At 38.9% G+C, this 18,621-nt stretch overlaps 1 long non-coding RNA gene across 3 annotated transcripts in view; it reads right to left on the bottom strand.

Moving 5' to 3' along the window:
- Nucleotides 1–18,342, bottom strand: part of LOC135406991 (uncharacterized) — a 54,636-nt gene extending 36,294 nt beyond the window's left edge. For 2 of the 3 annotated variants that reach the window (XR_010426617.1, XR_010426619.1), the window contains exons 1-3: nucleotides 17,782–18,342; nucleotides 10,273–11,817; nucleotides 7,621–7,688 (exon numbers count right to left, since the gene is read on the bottom strand). This is a non-coding gene — a long non-coding RNA (uncharacterized LOC135406991). The remainder of the gene's footprint in view (nucleotides 1–7,620; nucleotides 7,689–10,272; nucleotides 11,818–17,781) is intronic. The other variant, XR_010426618.1, reaches the window with a different exon arrangement.
- Between the last annotated feature and the right edge of the window lie 279 nt (nucleotides 18,343–18,621).

The following is an 18,621-nucleotide window of genomic DNA, read 5'->3' as shown; positions in this document are numbered from 1 at the left end:
CCTCCAACCAGGAGACCTGGAGACACACCATCTATAACACTGCTGCTTCTTTTGAGAACGCACGCAAGATCATCCTTGAGGAGAAAAGACAACGCAGAAAGAACCGTGCCTAGCGGAATATACCACCTAAGGAGTCTTTCTGCTGTGCCTTTTGCAACCAGACATGCCTGTCTCGTATTGACCTTTCTAGCCGCCAGCGCACTTGTGTCAAACGTGGGTAGAGAACTTTCCCAAATCTTCGTCCGCGAAGCCCAACCATGATACTATTAGTGTAAAAAAAAAACAAACAAAAGACACTACAAAAACCCCAACCAAACCAAACACGAAAGACGGTCAGTCAGATGTCAAAAGAAATGCTGTATTACTTGAAAAATACCGCAGTACCTGTTAGAGGTAGCAGTATATCCCAAATCTTTGCAATTATTTTGCTATATGTGTTTTTCAGCTTTTTCTTGCACATGTCTGCATCATTCCAGGCACAACTCAACAGATCTGATTTAAAGTGAATGTAGATTGCATGGGTAAGTAGCCATTTTCACTCCGTCTCCTTTCTGCATCATTTTCAAGTACCTACCACATGTGGAAGTAAATGCTTCATATTGTACTAATCAAAATAAAATAATGTGAAGAAATTTTGAACTAAAATGGTGCAAACAAATGTAACTTTTATCTCCTAAAGAAGTTTCTATTTTATTTTCAAGGTTAAAATTTTTTACAGACTGACAGCTTCCCCTTTGTAAAAATGGAAGATCAACTAACCTGTTGTTCATAGAATCCTAGAATCATAGAATGGTTTGGGTTGGAGGGAACCTTAAAGATCATCTCATTCAAATCCCCTGCCATGGGCAGGGACACCTTTCACTAGACCAGGTTGCTCTGAGCTCTGTCCAGCCCGGTTTTGAACACTTCCAGGGACAAGGAAATCACAACTTCTCTGTTAACCTGTTTCAGTGCCACCCTCAGAGTAAAGAATTTTTTCCTAATATGTAATCTAATCTAAAGACCTGTTGTTTTTCATCTTGAAGCCATTCCCCCTTGTCCTGTCACTACATGCCCTTATAAAAAGTCCCTCTCCATCTTTCCTGTAGACACCCTTCAGGCACTGGAAGGCTGCAATTGGGTCATCCCGAAAACTTCTCTTTTCCAGGCTTAACAATCTCATTTCTCTCAGTCATTCCTAATAGTCATGGTGGCCTCCTCTGTACTCAGGTTGATGTCCTTCCTGTTCTGGGGACCCCAGCACTGCAGGTGAGGTGTCATTAGAGTAGAGTAGGGGGACACAATCACCTCCCTTAATCTGCTGGCCATACTGCCTTGGATTCAGCCCAGGATGGGTTATTCCTGTAATCTTTTTAGCAGGGGTAATTTCTGAAATAAAATTTGATGCTGTTTCAAGAGCAAATTTAGGAGTCTTGGGCAACTGAAATGTATCATCTTGCTACTTGTGATGAGTAACACTTCGCTGCTCATCAAGCATTTTGTCCTATGGTACTGTGACGAAGTTTTGACAGAGAGATGCAATAAATTTAGGTGTACCAACAAGCTACTTTGATTATTTCATGGGTCTTTGGTACACTTACAGCAATAGGCATAAACATCACCCCAATTTCTCTGCACAGAAGGGTAAACTAGCACGTTTTAAGCTATTGGGACACTATGTTTACAAGTAAAAAGTCATCTTGATCTTGGAAAAAGTTTCATCTTACATAAATTGAAGAAGAAAGGGATTAAACTTGTTAGAATCCAAAAATTAGTTATACAGTTGCCCTTGTAAAATATATATTTTTTAAATTAACTAAGAACACTTTTTAACTTTATGGATCCCTTAATTTATTTACTTCATTTTCATATTTCTTGCATATTTTTGGGTTTTGTGTAGGCTATACATCCCATGAAACCTCACAATTTCCTTTTTTAAGAGGTGTTTCCATCTGTTTAATAGACGGCACAGTATATTATGGGATACTGCTTTAAATCATAGTTTATATTCTCACCAAGAGCCTCAAATTAGGGGGCTTTCACAAATTCCCTGAGAGAATATTTTGCAAAATATTTATCTTCTATTGCTAAAAAATGCATAACTATTAATTAATTATGCACACAGCTGTATTAAGTTGGTCTAAATTACCCAGCAGTTTTTTTGGGTTTAATCCAAAATCTTTAAAATTGTCATTTCATCTATAAACAGATCCTGAGAAGGAAGAATTGTTTGAGGCAATGTGTTGGGAAGAAATCCTTACTTTTCACTGAGTCATTTTGCACAAATACAACCTTCTATTCCTTTTCCGTTTTTATTTGAACAGCATAGATTTAAAAGCTATGCTTTAAGAAGCAGAAATATATTTGTGGAAAGAATCCTACTTCTTTGTTCCTAAGCATCTGCTAGAACACACACCCCCCTTTTAAAATCTTATTTCAGTCTTCTAGGAGAACACAAAAAATAATTGTCTAAACCCACAAAAAACAGCAACAAAAACCCCCCTCCAAACCAAACCCAAACATCTGTCAAAGATCTCTTGAATAAGCAGCAGAAACATTATGCAGTACTCACTGATGGATATCTTCAAAAGGATAAAAGACTCCAGAGACTTATACATTAGTCTTCAAGCCAGAAAACTTGACTTCTTGGTTAGACTGATCAGCTATTGCTGATCTACTCTGACACCATGATTCTGTTCCATCTCCTACATTTTATCCAGTTTGATTATAAATTCATTGGCCCAACAACTGTTCATCCGTACATAGAAACTCCAACAAGACTCTGAACTTGGATAATGCAACTAGATGCTGTTATAATAATCCATTACTCTTTTGAGGTCAGGTTGGTTGACCTCATGGACCTTCTGAGTCATCAGCTCAATGAATAATGATTGCTTCCTATCAATCAGCACCAGTTTGTAAGGGATTTTTAAGGAATAGAAGAGCCTAAATTCATAGCAAATGTTATCTACATAAAATGATGTGACCAGCACTACCCTGATCATTTTTATTGCCCGTCTCGCCAATGTACTGATGGAATCATTATATTTGCAAAACTGTTGCTGGCATTTCCCTTTGCTATCTCTGACAAGCTCTTTTGTGTCAATGCCATTGCTTTTCAGGGATGCACAACCAGTGTTCCCTTTTGTAGCGGAAATGTTTCTAACACACTCTTTGATGTATCCAATGATAGTGTCATGCATACTGACACATCGTACCACTCAGCAGTGGAAGCTACCTCTGTCTGAAAGTTTTGTCCAAAGCTTTTTGACATTCTCCCTTTCAGTGCCACTTCCAGAATTTTTCTTTCAATTTTTCCCAACAGGGTTGCATTCAGTATAGATTTATTTATTTATATATTAACTTGATATGGACAGATGAGAAAGGTTCTCCTGTGGCTCACTCATAGCCTGGCTTCCTCCCAGAAGCCTATCCCTGTCCAAGAAACTGACTTACAAGATGAGGAAGAATAGATGTTTAGAGACTAAATTTAAAGGTGTTGAACAGCCAGTGCCTGTTATAAACAATGGACTTAGTGTACAGTCTCTCTATAAATCTAAGATGTGTGTTTCCTTTCCCAAGATCCTTCTGAGGATCTGCAAAATCATGCAGGTAATACAAGTTATGTAAATACCTCAGTCAAAGAGGTGAAATCAAGAATTTTAAAAAAAAAATGTTCTCCTAGGAATCAGAATGCACACACATATAAAATTATTCAGTATGGATGATGTATACGTGACAGTTATCTCTTTGTCAAATTACTGCTGCATTGGGAGCTTCTGCAACTAGGGATCTCATTTCACTATTATTTTTGTTTTATCAATGAGTGTTTCATATTTTTTGAACAACTTTCTGCAGAAAATCAGATGTAAAAGCAATAAAAGAGAAGTAAAAGGGATAGTGAAGCAGTGATCGACTAAAACTGGAGTTCTGTTACGTGACTTATGCTCAACTGATTTCTTAGGTGGCTGTAGAGCTCATAACTATCTCATCATCTCCAAAACTTACTAGCAGCTCCCTCTTGTGAGCTTTAACCAGATGAAAAATGAGATATGCTCAGACAAACATGTCAAAAAGACTATGTCTGGCTCATGTCTCACATGTCACAGCAATGAGGTCTGCAGTGTGTGCTCCATGTTCCCATGTGCCTGTCCACAGCCAGGCAACCTGCCACTGAGCTCTGGTTTCTGTGGAGCCACGGATCACAGGGAAAGCCTGTGGATCTGTGTCCAAGAGGAGAAACCTGTGGTATGCTCAATCTCCAGCTGCAGAATAATTTCATGCCTCTTCACTGATAACCTGTTGGGTCTCACATGCTGGGAGACAAGAAAGCTAAGATTTTTGTTCCTAGTGTCAATAACAGTGTTTTTGTGTTCCTTAGATAGTTCAGAAGAATTGATGGTTGCAGGTCTGTAGTAATAAGCAACTCCTGAGTTTGATGATCACTGCCCCCAGCAAGGCAGGATATTCTGGGTCTAATGGTTTGTTATACAGATAAAGGTCATTTCATTCTCAAATACATAATGAGGTTAAAGGTATGTCTCTAGGCATATTCACACAATGAACATGGCACAGGGGATGCAAATATAGGCACCAGAGTTGACTGCAACTGAAAGCAATCTTTGCTGCTTCAGCTACTGAAGAGATGGAGTTTATAAATCGGGTTCAGGGTTGTGCTAACGCAACTTCTGGACACCACTACACAGGCAGGAGTTGCACTGCATCAGGCACTTGCATCAAGCTGAATGAGGCTGCATACTTTTACAGCAAAATACCCATGGCATGATAGAAACATGGCTTAAAAAGCTGCTTCACCAGAAAATCTACCCAGTTATGAGAAACTTGCCCTACAGTTCTCCTGGAATGGCCCTCACTGCCAGCGCGACTCACTGCTAAGCGTCCCTCTGTGAGCCTGAACCACAAAGTATGTGAGTTAGTTACAGTTCCTGATTGTGGTAATTGGCTCTTATTTCAAGCAATAAAGACTTGTGCTATTTTTCCTTTCAATAGACCATCCTGATTTAAATCTGGTATCACCCAAAATAGCAGGCAGACACCAGCAGTACTAAGGGACGTATCAGAGCTGTCTGAAGGTTACTTTAAAATTTGTGCTAATGCTGATCACTTCTCTGAAACACTCCAGGACTTACAGGGTCTCTCCTATTAACCCTGTTCCAGACATGGAATGGGACAACGAGTAATTGTGCTCTGTATTTAGAAACAATCCTGCTTCTGCCACTTCTCCCTCTCGTCCTCTTATCATTCACAGCATTTGCATGAAGACAGGATCTTCATTTCAAAGGAGTCCATCTGCTCGGGCTGCTCATTCTCTTCCTGAAGTTATAAACCTCTATTTGCAACAACATAATCCTCTCACCACAGAAACCTGCGGTGAGGTCACAAGTGGAGGATTGTGACTTCAGGTGGGGAAATGAGCAGCAGGAGCAGATGAACTGTTAAGAAGCAGAGATCCCATTTTCATTGCAAATGTCCTTTGCATTAAAGAATGAGGCTAGGAAAAGACAGCCAAGGGAGGACACTGAAGCAGAAAACCGTGCACACAGAAAGCATATTCAAATGTTTTTAAACAGTTGCATACGGTGAACTAGCTCTTGGAAGAGCAATATCTTAAGATGTAAAACAATTAGCTACTTCTAATCATGCTAAGAATTAAGAATGAATAAAATAAAATAAAATAAAAATAAAAAAAAAGCCAAAGCAAACTTCAATCCTTTCATAGAAGCCTTCACTTTTTCTTTTCTTTCTTTCTTTTCCTTTCTGTCTTTTCTTCTTTTCTCCTTTCCTTTCCTTTCCTTTCCTTTCCTTTCCTTTCCTTTTCCTTTCCTTTCCTTTCCTTTCCTTTTCCTTTCCTTTCCTTTCCTTTCCTTCCTTTCCTTTCCTTTCCTTTCCTTTCCTTTCCTTTCCTTTCCTTCTTTCCTTTTCCTTTTCCTTTCCTTTCCTTTCCTTTCCTTTCCTTTCCTTTCCTTTCCTTTCCTTTCCTTTCCTTTCCTTTCCTTTCCTTCATTCCCTTTCCTTTCCTTTCCTTTCCACTTTCCTTCCTTCCCTTCCCTTCCCTTCCTCCCCTTCCCTTCCCTTCCCTCCCTTCCCTTCCCTTCCTTCCCTTCCTTCCCTTCCCTTCCCTTCCCTTCCCTTCCCTTCCCTCCCTTCCCTTCCCTTCCCTTCCCTTCCCTTCCCTTCCTTCCCCTTCCCTTCCCTTCCTTCTTCCCTTCCCTTCCCTTCCTTCCCTTCCCTCTTCCCTTCCCTTCCTTCCTTCCCTTCCCTTCCCTTCCCTTCCTTCTTCCCTTCCCTTCCCTTCCCTTCCCTTCCCTTCCCTTCCCTTCCCTTCCCTTCCCTTCCCCCTTCCCTTCCCTTCCCTTCCTCCAAACCTTCCCAAACCTTCCCAAACCTTCCCCAAACCTTCCCAAACCTTCCCAAACTTCCCAAACCTTCCCAAACCTTCCCAAACCTTCCAAACCTTCCCTTCCCTTCCCAAACCTTCCCAAACCTTCCCTTCCCTTCCCAAACCTTCCCTTCCCTTCCCTCCTTCCCTTCCAAACCTTCCCTTCCCTTCCCAAACCTTCCCTTCCCTTCCCTTCCCAAACCTTCCTTCCCTTCCCAAACCTTCCCAAACCTTCCCAAACCTTCCCAAACCTTCCCTTCCCAAACCTTCCCAAACCTTCCCAAACCTTCCCAAACCTTCCCAAACCTTCCCAAACCTTCCCTTCCCAAACCTTCCCAAACCTTCCCTTCCCAAACCTTCCCAAACCTTCCCAAACCTTCCCCTTCCCCTTCCCCTTGCCCTTCCCCTTCCCCTTCCCTTCCCCTTCTCCTTCCCCTTCCCCTTCCCCTTCCCCTTCCCCTTCCTTTTTTTCTTAATTTTTAGGTCTTTTTTCTTCCCCTCACCTCTCCTCTGCTTTTGCATTTTACTCGAGAACAAGGAGAGATGACCCATGAGATTCAGGCACCACAAAATATCACCTAGAATGTTTAGTTCATCACATCCTGGTATGAAGTGCAGAGTGAGTCCCACTTGTCATAGTGCTACCTGTGGCTATGGTGGCCTGGAGGAGAAGGGTTGCAACACTTCCTGTTGGGAAGTGGCTTTGCCTGTTTTCAATTTGAAAGAGGAGGGGGAGGAGGAGTGGGCCAGCGAACATCTGACATTTTTTTTCCCAACTCTTTTGAGTATAAGACACATTACCTCTGGTGAAAGTTCACCCTGCCTATGTGAGTCCTGACACACTTCCTGACAGGAGAAGGTGACATGACTGTTTGACCATTCAGGGCTACAAGGTTGCTGGGCTGTAATCTCTAGTTAAAATTGAATCTTGTACATTGCACCCTGCCAGATACAGCCAAACTCCTGATAATTATTTACAGGCTACAGTTCTGAATTATTTTTTTTTTCCTATTGAAGAGAAAGGTTACTTGGATTTATTGTTCATCACTGATTGCAAATTAAAGGAGGGTAAACTTTTTTTTTTATCTTTAATGATTAATGTAACAGAGTCAAATAAATCTCTGCTTTCTTTTTGTTTCGTTTTTACCAAAAGTAATCTCTAAAGATGAGAAGGAAGAAATCTTGTGTCAACAGACTTTTCAAAATCCACTGTGACTGAAGAAAAGACATTTTTGACTTACCAATCAATTGTTAACTTGCTTGTTGCCATGATATAAGGAAGAGGAAAATGCTATACAGATGCCACAATCTATAACAACACAAGTAACAGGAAGATTTTAGACAACAGAAGGGAAGGTCAAATTCACTTACAACAAACAACCAAGGCAAAGAAATGGATTTAAACTTTACTTTAAGACCTGGTAATTAATTTCATGTCATTACCACTTGGTGATGGGTTCTGCATCTCTCTTTTTCTCTATATATATGTACTAAACTTATATGATATAAAATAAAATTTTTCACAAGGAAGACATGTCTGATTAACTCCTTAGGTGCCACATGTTATGCATCTTTGCATGGTTTCAAAAAGGAAGACCTTTGGCCCAAGCCACTTCTAATAATTACTGGGACAGTTTAGGAGATATCCTTTAGATTTTCTGCATCACAACACAAGGTTGTTCAAATGATTAGGGACCTGAGTATCTGAATCTTAAACTGAGTTGGAAAGGATGATAGAAACTAATGCATTTTGGTGTTGATTCTCATACTGTATTTGACTTAGTATTAGTATCTGGACAGAACACCTATGAAAATGAAATCCATGCCTGTTTAAGCGTTAAATAATGAACGTTGTTTCTTGACTAGAGCTTTCCAAATGCGCTGGTAAAGGCAGCACTCCAGTGGAGTATCTTTTGAAGCTTGCAATGATGGGCAATATACACTGAAGAGCAGGAAATTCTGGTCTTAAAAGAACAGCCTGAAGTCCCAGAGACATCCATAGAGGTAGGTTTGATCCCTTTATAACACTCAAGTGAGTTAAATGAGAAATAAAGAGAGGAGAAATTACTCCATAAAGAAGCCGCCATGCAAAGAAATCTACTTTAGTATAAAATACACACAAGGAGCTTATAAAAGAATTAACCCCAATATATAGAATTTCCAAATAATTAAGAAGAAGGGATATTGGAAAACTTTTCTCTTAGCCTCAATATTTCTAAGAATCCAAAGAAAGAAAAATAAAGAAACTCAAATTGCTGTAAAGGCCCATTAAGGCTGTAACTATTTCTTAAACACCATGAGTACCAAAATCTCCTTCTTTTCCTGAGGTCCATGAACAAAAGATGAAGCTCAGAATTTCAGTTGTCATAACTGAGCAAGAAACACACGTCACATAAATAGTTCTCAAGACATTCCCTTGTGTCTTGTGCCCTTGCAGTAATTTGCTTTCTTATTACTTTTCTTTTTGACTTCAAAATAAAGAACCAACCTCCCCTTTTCTTCCCATCCTAAAATCTTCACTGCTTTGCAATATAAATCTATGTGTTTAGGAACTGAAATGAAAAAACACTCTTCAGGTACTTGAAAGAAACATGTCTGATATTCTGGTTACTGGAAAGAAATCTCAAGACATGGACAAATGTTTTTCCATTTTTGTTTTTGAAAATGCCAGTGAGGTGGCCTTTCAAAGAAAGGTTTTCATTGCTGTTAGAGGATTTTTTTTTTTTCTCATATACATACAGCAATTAAACCAGTATTGATAATGACATTTGAATGGTGTATCTCTTTTCCTCAGCTGGAACTGTGCTGTCAGTTCTTCCCATGGATAGTTTTGCAGCAAACTGCTGAAAGCTTTGTAAAATTTCTAATCTTTTTTTTGATGCTGAGTGTGCAGGACTCATGAACATGAACACACGTGCACATTTTTCTTTTGTAATGAAGCTAGTTTTCCCACTCACAGAACAGTGAGTTACCAAAATCAACATAATCTGAGGCATAAAGCAATAAGTTAGTGGGACATTTTCTTCAGCCTCAACAGGTTTGTTTTTTGTTTTTTGTTTTTTTTAACATGAAAACTCTTAAGTGGTAACTGATTTTTTGTGTCTTTAATGTCTGTTCTATGAGTATAAGTGAATATCAGGACTTGCTTATAAGTTTATATGCCCAACAGTACACACACACCTTTTGGTTTCATGAAAAAGGTGCTTCTTACACACACAGAGAAAAAATGTAGTCCATCCTGCTCAGAATTATTGCCTGAAAAGTGAGAATATTTCACTGACAGAAATAGATGGTAGCTTTTAAAAATGTATCAAAACATGAAAATAACCATCTGAAGTTGATCTAGAAATGCAGTTAGAAGAGTTAGGTTTCTAATTCCATTTTCTCTCCGAAAGTGGTTATGTATTTTTGCAAATCCTATTAGGTGCCTCCCTGCACCTTTGGAACCTAAATGCAGTTGTAAATCTGACCATCAAGCCCTACTTTGAGAAAGTTGGAAAACTGCCTCTTCCATTTTATAATTACTTTAATTCCAATCCATGAAGGAGGAAACACAGGTCCCTGAATTTGTCACTTACATAGATTAAACAAATCCTGAACTGTATTTCAGACTTGGGGGACACTTTAAGAGAAAATAAGGAATTCTGTTGGTAGGAAAAAATCCAACAAACAAAACAAAAAAACCCCATACAACAACAAAAATTTCAGCAAGGTTAAGTGATAATATTTTTTAAATGCATATCTGTCTACTCATCCGCCTCTTTATAACGTCTTTTGAACTACCTGATGTAGTTAGGAGAAAATATTCAACTTTTATAAAATAGTTGGATAATAAAGGAAGTGAGAATGCATTTTTTTACCCCTCTGATGGAGAAGCAGCCATGCAAACTCACCTCTTGAGACATGAGAAAATCAATTCAAATTTTATTAATGTCCCACATTCAGAAAAATCTTCAGTCAGAACTCATCTCTTGTCAGAAAGCCCAACAGCATGCCACAAAACTGCAGGAAACCAAGCATCACATGCTCCATCACCAGGGGAAGATATGCTTTTCGTCTGCTTCAGGTTGTTCAGGATTGTTTCCAGATGTTTTCAGAGCAGACAGGACAGTTGGAATCAATGCGCTTTTTCCTTTTCTTCTATTCTGTAACTCAAGAAGGTTCTGTAACTCAAGAAGGTTCTGTAAGGATCCTTTTAAGTAGTATCATTTAAGATAACATACTTACTCAGCATTAAAAAAAAAAATAAAATCATCGTTCATGATTGCCAGGGGAAATAAATGTTTTTCTATGCAGCTGCTTTCCATGTTCATTCACTGGCTGTGATCCTGATTCCACTGGTGTCAGTGAAAAGACCTCTATTGTTTGGGGCTCACCTTAGCTGCCACTTAAAGTGGGACATTTCTGCAGGGTGGAGGCATATCAAGACTGACTTTTAAAAGAAGCTGGAGAAACATATTAAAAAATCCCCCTTTATGCCACCAACCAGGCAGGAGACTTTTCAAAGTGTTCCTGGACTAATTAACATTCAATGAAATGTATTGATGGCTTTTTATCTATTCCTCTGAAATATTCTGATTCTTAAATCATTATGTGTGTGAGTTAGGGTAAATATGGCACCTAATTTAACTCCCAGGTGGGTAAACTGTAAAACATGGTGCATCTGGATGAGTTTTTGTTGTTGTCGTTATTCTTTTCATATGCAGCTCAGTGTGCCTTTGAAGAACATCAATAGATTTCTTTGATTTTAGAGCAGCAGTGCTAAAATACTCAATACATGATTGAATAGGATACGTTGTAGGGAGAGATTTGCCAGTAGCAGCCTTCAGCAAAATACAAAGATTATACTACTAGTTTTCAATAGATTTTTTTTCTATCTACCTCTGACTCTAAAATTTAGAGGTCTTGCATACCAGTGTCAATTTGAACCATCTGCTTATCTCAGGACTATAACAAGAAAAAAACCAACCACCACAAGTATGACTATTTTTTTTCATCATTTTTCAATATTTGATCTTCCAAAGCTTTTCTCGTTCTTGCTGGGCAATGTCAGATTTAGTGCTTGTGATTTCAAGTCTATTCAAATGTTCTTCATTGTCAGTCACACATACACACACCAAAACAAATTTGCACATACACAAACACATTCAAAGTATTTATCTTCATTTGCTCATCAGATTTTAGCAAGGGTTTTAGCAAAGGAGGAAAAATAAGCCCCAAAACTATCCTTTTCAACTCCTCCTGTTTTAACATATTGGAGTGACAAAAGCTTTCCCGACCTCAAAGGACTCTTCACTTGTTTAGAAAAGGATAATTTTTTCAGTCTGTTCTACTTAAGCCTCTTTTTAGTTATTCGCAACTTCACAATCCCATTCACAAACTGTTGCCATGGTAAATAATTATATCACAGATGAATTGTGTATGCTCCCACTTCATGGCTGGAAGAGAAATTGTAAAAGAAGAGGTGAGAATGAGAGAGAGAGGGAAAAAATCAAAATCCTTTAAAATTACAGGGGAGAGAGTTGAGAAATGATTACCTCCTCGTTAACATAATTAACTCCATGAATTATAAATTGGTATTAGAACTTCTGACAAAAGGAGTAATTATATTTACTCATGTAAAATTAAACAATACAAAAAAAAATTAATGGGCTTCACCAGAAGCTCTGTTAATATTATCATAAAATTCAGAGATCCAAATAGTTCAGATTTAGAAGTGATTTAAGCAGCATAAACTTTAGTGCTTCTTAGATTTGAATAGAATGAACATGTTTCTACAGTGTTTTATAATCAAAATGTAGCACAAACCACATAAACCCTCTAACTCTTCAGAAAAGGGAGTACTCATATACAGGGGCAGCTGCATTCTTTCTAAACAGGGACTTCTCACGATCAGCTCTATAGTTTTGCAGGGAATTTGTACATATGCACATACACACACACACAAAGCTATATCCAGTTACATAGATCCTTTTAATGAGAACAATAAATCCTGCAGCTGATTTCTGAACTCTGGGAGAATAAGAATAAAACAGATGCAGGTGAAAGGTAATCTAATCCATTGGTTTGTCTTTGACATTACCACTTCCACATTTCCTTCTGTATAATACACATCAAACTGATGAAACCTCATGAAAACTTGCTTAAATTTAGATATATGAAACTCATGTCTGACACGGTTAGTTAGGTTTCTTCTGGAGACAGTGTAGAATGGCAAACACCTCAAAACAGTGATTTGGTCCATCTGAAATGAGCATTGTGGTAGATAGGATTGATTGGTTTTAGAGATATCTCCTTTTTTCCTCTCAACTTAAATGACCTCTTTTTTTTTTTCTTAATTTTCATACTCCTATCTAATTTTTCTACCTTTTCTCTATATTGCAAATGTTCAAGAGTACTTTTTTTTTTTTCCTTTCAATAGCTTAAATTCTTGGCCATGTTGCAATACTTTAATGCCTCACATTTGCTACCTGGGTTTACCTACTTCTTTATCCATCCATCCAGCCATTTATTGATGTGTTTGTTTATTTATTTATTTGTTTGTTCTTTGCTGTTGTCCTGATTTCGTTCCCAGTGGGAAGCACTCAAGAAAGCCCACAAGCACTGTGGCGCATCATTCATGAAGTTTCCACTGTAGGTCTATAAAGCAGGATCTTTGGAGCTGAGGAATTTGGTCCAGTGAGAAATAGCCAGTGTGACTGGCTCCATGCAAGGGGAGAGAAGGGCAGAGATGGTGCCATGTGCTGGTGATAAGGCAATTGCCCCTTTTAATTGTTCATGGCTACAGTATTTGCCCAGCTTCCAACATTGTTTCCCTAACTCCAACACCAACAAGGCATCAGTAGTCTCTTTAGCTCATAAACCCGGATGTTTTCCACCTTGAATAAATCTTCATCTTTGAAGTCCTGTACACACCCCACTCTCCACCACCCCTGACAAACTATACTTCTGGACCGCATTTAAATTTCCAAAGGTTTTTGTATCCTGTATGAGTCCTTCATTTCCCACCTTGGTCAGATACACAGAAAAGAGTAGTCATTTCACCCAAGGCTTGTCTGCATTTGGTATTTCACCCGAGGCATTAATTTCAATTTTCATGTTTCTATACTATTTTTCCCCCCTGCTCTCTCTTTCTCTCTCACAACTTTGTATAAGCCAAAAGCTTTACCTGCCAACTGTTGGGAAAAAAATGTGATTTCTATTGAATAGTGCACTTTGGAATGAAAGAAAACATTGTATAAACGAGGCTGAGGAACTCATTCACCTATGCCTATATTACTGTGAAATCAATTATGCAGGGCTCTTTCGAAAGTTACTGATTGTAGCAAATTGAATGGCCTCCATTTCAGCATAATTTGGAGAGGTTGATGTAATCAGAGACCTTACACCATGGTGAGATACAAGATTCGTGATATTCAGATGGGAAAAAGGCTACAATGGTTAAGCTTATTCTGTACTCTCTGCTTACCGGCTGTAATGCTTTCATAAGTACAAATGGAATTGTTTTGATGAAGGCGGAGATGGTTCTGAGGGGCAGGAAAAGGGGAGAAAAAGAGAGAGGAGAGAGGAAAAAAAAACCAACAAACCTGTATCTGGTTGTTTGAAATCAAGGTACTGTACTGCTAAGCGAGGCAGCAGTGGAATCTAATCCCGAGCATAATTGGTTGCAAATGAAACACTTTAATATCAAATCTCGAGTTGTGCCCTGGAGCTGCAGTTCAGGTTTGCATGAGCTACATGTAAGTGGAAGTAAAATGTGTCTTTTTTTTTTTTTTCCTATCTTTCTTTTTCCTTTTGCACATGTACATTCTATTTCAATCTGTTGGAAATTTGTGGGGCAAAGTAATTGCTCTTCAGCTTATATGCAAAGATATTCTGCCCTGAGAAGTTTGTACCACAAAAATATAATAACATACAAATAAACAAAGAAAAAAACCAGTTCAAGAACAACGAAAATAAGCAGATTCCCTAAGAAATGCAGCTCACAATGTCAGCCTGTCACTCAGTGTTCTGTAATGTGAGGATGTTTATTAAACCTATCGTGTTATTATCTAATGCCATTTTCTTTGCACTGACATTCTTTTGAATAAGTGTTACAGACAGAAAGTGGAAGAAAGTCAGCAAAAGAGGGGAAGAATATTAGCACTCTGACTTCCTAAATTCTCGACGTGCTAGAAAACTTCACAAACCTAATCTGGAGGTGAATTTTGCAATTTAGATTTCTCTTTCTTTGAAAAATGAAATTACACCAATACATGCTCCAACATTATTTTTGGAGAGGATAAATAGAAGAATTCATTCCTGCAGTAAAATCTTCAGTGAACAGTTCAAATCACTTTGTACTGTGTTCAGGACACTTAAGCAGGGATCCCACAGTGCCTCTTGTCACTTCAAAGAATGAGATATCTACCTTTATTCTCCCAGTCTGTAAATTACAAATAATAACACTTCCTTCACCTGGAGCAATTATATGCATTTCAATATTTTTTTTTTCACATAGGAATTTGACCATAAAATTTCCATGCAAAACACGAAACACATTGTGACAATTCTCCTTCCTTTTTGCTTGGTCCATCCTCAATACTGTCAATGAATGAAACTCTCATTTCTAGGTTTTCCCATTTACAGCACCAAGCAGCTTTTCAGTTTTTCAGACTCAATAGAATTTGAGTGTAGAAACAGTAAAATTTTCATAGAAAGTATGGCAGTCACCTTAAGAATATTTTTTAGCTTTTTCCCTATGCTTATGCTCATTTCTAAAGAAAATAAAAGCAAACAGAAAAAGTTAAACATAAAAATTTAAAAAGAATATTTTTTTAAAGTTATCTGAAACCATAAACCTGAATCTCAAAGACTTCACGTTGCTTCAGAAATTCTTGCTTCATGCAGCTCTCTACAGTGACCGAAATTTCGACTGCTATGATCTTGGTATCCAACTCCTCTTTAGTTACCAACAAGTTACAGAACTCATGAATCATGGAAACCTGAAATCCTGGGTCTTGACCCAGAAATGTTCACCAAATTTGTTCCAAGTGACTAGAAGTTTGTAATATTTACTATAGGATCCATATTGACCCAGCTAAATTTACTATAAGCCATAATAGAGCTTTTTTGCATCCATTTTCATACCTACAGAAAAAGGAAAATTGACTTCTTCTTGGACACTTCCAGATTCTTTCTTTGCATGATAAATTTATGCTGCAGCACAGGTAGTTACAATGCCTTCTCAGGGATAAAATATTAAGAAATCTGAATTTTGTATATTTAATACAGTGTGTACCCCTGACTATAACTTTCATACAAAATGTAAAAAGAGTTAAAGCATGGAATCATTACTGATTATTGACTGAGATTCTATGCAGAGCTAACTAAAGGATACCAGGCTGATACCATTTCAGAGTTTGACAGAAAGGAACCACAGCATCCTCCATAGTGTTTATATGTAGAAAGTAGAAGACTGAATCTGTTGTTTATTTGGACCCCTTGCACTTAAAATTATAAAACTGTTGATATTTACTTCCAGTAGGTGATTACTGGAAATTATTGCAATCCTAGCACACCCTGTGTCACTGTATGCTAACTGGCAGCTTGCTGCCACATTGGCATCTCAGTACCATTATAGAAAACTGATTAAAAGTAATATAGATTTAATTCAAATGGAGAATACCTAAGAAGCACCTGAAGTAAATTTTATCATTTCTAAGGACATTGACATGTAAAATGTCTTATAATGTTTGAGAGTTGAAGAAGTATTCATATATTCATAGTAACATGTAGTAAACATGGTGATCAAATACTATATACTACCTATTCCTACAAGCACTGTTTTGCTTCAGCTGCTGAAGGTTATTTCTACTTGCAGCTGTCTTGTTGTCTCCTTAGCTAAATAGCTAAATTCTCTTCTAAACATCTCAAAACACAGCCTGCTTTATTTTTTTCTTCTATTACCTTCTCTAAAAAGACAAAACCAGAAAGCTGCCTGTAACTTTCAATTACAACTTGTTCCTCAACTTTGCCCTTAGTCCTTATTGCATGTGAGGGAAAGAGAAAAGGAAAAGGTTACAGCCTTACTTGGCAATTACATACAACACATACAATTGAATGGCAGCTGGACAATGGACCAACTACAATACAGAATTCCTATTAACTTCTTCAGCCCATAAATCTGGAGTAGTCTACACATTTCATAAGAGTAGAAACACCTAAAATTCAGCCCTGTTGGCTGAAAGATTTCTTGGAAAAAGTTTTTCATTTGCCTGAAATTCACTCTGCTGTTAATTTGAAAGGAGATGGGGGCAGAGGGAAGGGAAGGATCAAAAAAGCTCCAAAAAACCCCCTGCTTTCAAACTTTATAAGGGGTAAAATAACTACAAAGCAAGGGGAAAAAATACAATCTAACCCAAAGAGAAGCATGTCTCTTGAAAATAAATATCTCCCAAGCTCATAAACAGTGAGGCCAATGGTCATGAACGTAGCAGATGTTTATTGCCTCTTACACCCTCTGCTACTTTGGGATAATCACTTAAATATCGCCAAATCCAGTTTGAATTTAAATTAGCTTCATATTTTCTTTCATGATTATTTCATTAAAAAAATCATATGATTAGCCAATTAAACAGAGAGAGAGAAGGGAAAAAAAAAAAAAAAAGAAAGGAAAAAAAGCCAGTAGGAGAGCAATAGCCTTTAATATTTTCAATTAAGATGCAGTGCCACCAATAAAAGAGGCTTACATTTTCATTTTATGGGTACCTATGGAGAGCATTATGACACAAATGACTCAGAGCAAGGTAATCATTTCAAAATATATTGTAGTGGAGGACTGTAAACAGTGCAGTGTATTAGCTTAGATGGCATGTGATGAAAATATCAAGTTTCCAGAAGTGCATTCAGTATTGGTTTCAATATTTCTTAGGGCATGCATTTGCAATGCATGTCTTCTTTTATGGGAGACGAGGCAATATCCTTACGGAGAGCAAAGCTCACTGCCACAGCAAAGTCTGCTCCTTTAGCTCTGCTTGTGGGTCATGCTGGCTTTTTAACTCTACCCGGACATAACAGGCTGAGGCACCAAGCTGTGGAAGAGGTTGCTAACACTACAGGATCCCATTAAATCACTTGAGGTTGGTCTAATTGACCCAGGGACAAAGGGGGTGTGGTGGGTTGACCCTGGCTGGATGCCAGGTGCCCTCCAAAGCTGCTCTGTCACTTCCTTCCTCAGCTGGATGGGGAAAAGAAAATATAACAAAAACTTGTAGGTCAAGGTAAGGAGAGGGAGCGATCACCCACCATTTACTGTCACAGGCCAAACTGACTTGATTTGGGGAAGTTAGCTTAATTTATTGCCAATCAAATCAGAGTAAGATAATAAGAAACAAAACCATCTAGAAAAAAAAAAATCTTACCTCCACCCTCTCCCTTTCCCTGGGCCTGATTTCACTCTTGATTTTCCTGACCTCTTCTCGTCTAGTGACACAGAGGGAAGGGGAATGGGGCTGTGGTCAGTTCATCACACATTGTCTCTGCTGCTCCTTCCTCCAAAGGTGTTGGACTCCTCACACCCTTCCCCTGCCCCAGTATGGGGTCCCTCCCAGGAGAGACAGTCCCCCATGAACTGCTTCAGTGTGGGTTCTTCACAGACTGCTCCAGAGTGGGTCTCTCCGACAGGGCTGGAGGCCTTCAGGAAGGGGCTGCACCGGGCTGGGTCACAGAGAGGGTCACAGGTCGCAAACCTGCTCCTCTGTCCACAGGGCCAAGGTCCTGCCCAGAGCCTGCTCCAGCACAGTCTTCCCACAGAGTCACAGCCCCCTTTGGACAATGACCTGCTCCAGCCTGGGCTCCTCCACAGGCTGCCAAAGATTTCCATGGGCTGCAGGGGCACAGCTGCCCCACCTCGGGCTGCAGGGGAATCTCAGCTCCAGCACCTGGAGCTCCTCCTGCCCCTCCTTCTGCACTGACCTGGGTGTCTGCAGGGCTGGTGATCTCACACAGTCTCATCGCTCAGCTGGCTGCTGTTGGGCAGTTTCTGGTTATTTTTCCCCTTCTTATATACCTTATTGCAGAGATGTGGGGCTCAGCCTTGATCAGTGGTGGGTCCATCCTGGAGCCAGCTGGAATTGGCTCCTTTAGATATAGGGGAAGTTTCCAGCAGCTTCTCAGAAAAAACACTCCTGAAGTTCCCTTGCTACCAAAATCTTACCATGCAAACCCAATACAGGGAGAAATCACAGGTTTATCAGCAAAAT

This window comes from Pseudopipra pipra, chromosome Z (assembly GCF_036250125.1).
Source record: "Pseudopipra pipra isolate bDixPip1 chromosome Z, bDixPip1.hap1, whole genome shotgun sequence".
NCBI lineage: Eukaryota > Metazoa > Chordata > Aves > Passeriformes > Pipridae > Pseudopipra > Pseudopipra pipra.
The sequence above is the reverse complement of the archived record's forward strand: the minus strand, read 5'-3'. Positions and strand labels throughout refer to the sequence as shown.